This window comes from Phalaenopsis equestris, unplaced genomic scaffold (assembly GCF_001263595.1).
Source record: "Phalaenopsis equestris unplaced genomic scaffold, ASM126359v1 Scaffold000595, whole genome shotgun sequence".
In the NCBI taxonomy this organism is placed as follows: Eukaryota; Viridiplantae; Streptophyta; class Magnoliopsida; order Asparagales; family Orchidaceae; genus Phalaenopsis; species Phalaenopsis equestris.
This window is the reverse complement of record NW_018165035.1, coordinates 516,725-519,183: the sequence shown is the minus strand read 5'-3', so window position 1 is coordinate 519,183 and position 2,459 is coordinate 516,725.

Here is a 2,459-nt window from a genome sequence, read left to right as displayed (position 1 = left end):
TTATAGGAATTTTAAAAATCATAAGCTACACATCACCATCTATAACCACATAAAAAAAATGCATAGAGCCTAATCTTAATATTTCCATATATTATGATTGTGTATGTAATAAAATAATCAAAATAAATTATTATATTTTCTTACATTGAAATAAATTATTGCAACATAATTTATGAATAAGTATCATTATTTGAAGGCCCATTGCACTCAATTAAACCAACAATACGCACAAGTATAATATAATGAGCATAAAATCAATATGTTTCACAAAGTCATGGTTAATTATAATATTGAACGCATAATACCCATATCAATACATCATCAGATCAGTCCATATCAACAAATATTGCAATTATTAGTTAATTATCACTCATAATTAAACATTAATTAATTACTCATTAATTAATAATTAAACAAAAATTAATTATCAATAATAATTGTAATTAACACTTAATATTTTTTTTTATTCATAGTTATATGTAAATCACATATTTTGTTTTGAGAAATATACATGCAAACTATACACAAATGTTATTTATTTATATATCTAACAGCTAAAACTTAATGCTTCCATTTACAACACCTTGATATTAAAAATATATGTCATTTGCATTTCACTTTTTAAAAATGAGGGGTATTTTCATATGCGGTTTCAAATATTTGGGCTATATGTATGTCAATATAAAAGTTCGGGTGCTAGATATATAAATATATAAGATTCTAGTGGTATAGCACAATCTAAGTCTATGCTCCCTCGAACAAAAATATTAGTACGTATGGACACCACACGTATGAAAAATGGTGGATGTGGAGATCGACCATTTCACGTACATATGACTTGAATTTGCGGGGACATGATCTCCCTATCTAGCGTTGTTCGAATATCCGGACATCTGCACGTAATAATTTTTTTTCTCAAATGATTGTTGACAGGAGAAGCTAAATTTGTCGAGTAGAGAATTTATTCGCCAGCCTTATCGTACTCTTGTAATTACTAAGACGCGACATTTTGTCTCCTTGGATTGCTGACTAGAGAAACTAAATTTGATGAAAAACTTAGAAACAGCTATTGAACAAGTAGCAAAAGTAACGCGAGGCAGAATTATGAAATAAGAGATGAGAATTGGGAAATTAACTTAGCCTAATAAATAATTAAATTATATACAACTACTAAATAACTTATATTTGAAATTAAAGAGTTTAATTAAATGATATTTGAGCAATCATTGGTGGCTAATATATCATATATAACTAATAAGATGCTTTTTGAACCAAAATTATATAAACTCTTAAACAATAAAAAAAAAACAATTGTTTATATATATTCAACATATGACTCGTAAATGAATAATGTCAGGACGGAACTCAAGGCAAAAGGATGATTTTGGAGCAAGGAACGATCGATCGGGGGCCTCATCGATGACTAAAGGATTGGATGTTAATGGAGGGACATTAGGATCTGATGATCGGAATAATGCGGCAAAAAGTTTCCTATACAACGACGATCGACTCCTCCAAAGCAGATCAATGAGTTACTTAATCCCGGACCGTGCAATAATGGAGTTAAGGCGTAACGAGCGGTCGACAGACTTCTCATCAACCGAATATATTCACGAGTCGTATTATACTCTTCTAATTACTAAACTACCCCTCCCAAACCTAATAATGAGGGGGTTGACTTGTAATTTTATAATAACTGTGACCTATTTCTATAAATAGGAGGTCATTGTCATGAATAAAGGCTAGACTCTTTTCTTGTTCCCCACTACACCCCATATATCTCTCTCTCTAACCACTTACTAGCTGAATGTTCTATATCTTGGGTGTGTTTCCAAGATATTTGCTGATTCAACATGACTAAGTAAAAATTAATCCTTCTACGATCAAGTAGATCGAAGTTTTAAGGAGGGAACAAAATGTATTTTTAGGGATTTGAGTTTCTTCAATTCCAATACCTCCTCGCCATACAAGGTTTTAAGAAGCTTTTGAAAGTATACTTCACGTAATAAAACAAATAAAAATTCAAATTTTCATGCTTTGACAATGATGAAGATAATCATCATTTATTAGTTTAGCAATCTCAGAGCACATGGGATAACTTTGCGTATCCATTAATTCAGTTGTGTTGCAACTAATTAATAGAATTTTAGATCATCAAATCTTCAGAAGTTTCTTAAAATATTTCAGCATTTCTCTGATAATTCATAATTTGGGACGTTGTTCTTATTATTAAAAGGAAGATAAAGAATGATTAATATTAACTGAAGATAATAAAGTGATCACTGAACTTGATGTTGCTACAAGTAGCTTATAAGAGTGTAAAAATAGTTCCCGAGACTATTTATGGGGCCGTTTTAGCCACAAAGTTTGTAGAAGTGTCAAAATAGTTTCCGATAATCTTAAAATTAAGTTCTAACAAGCAACATCCATTTACCGGAACTATTTTTTTCTCAGATTTA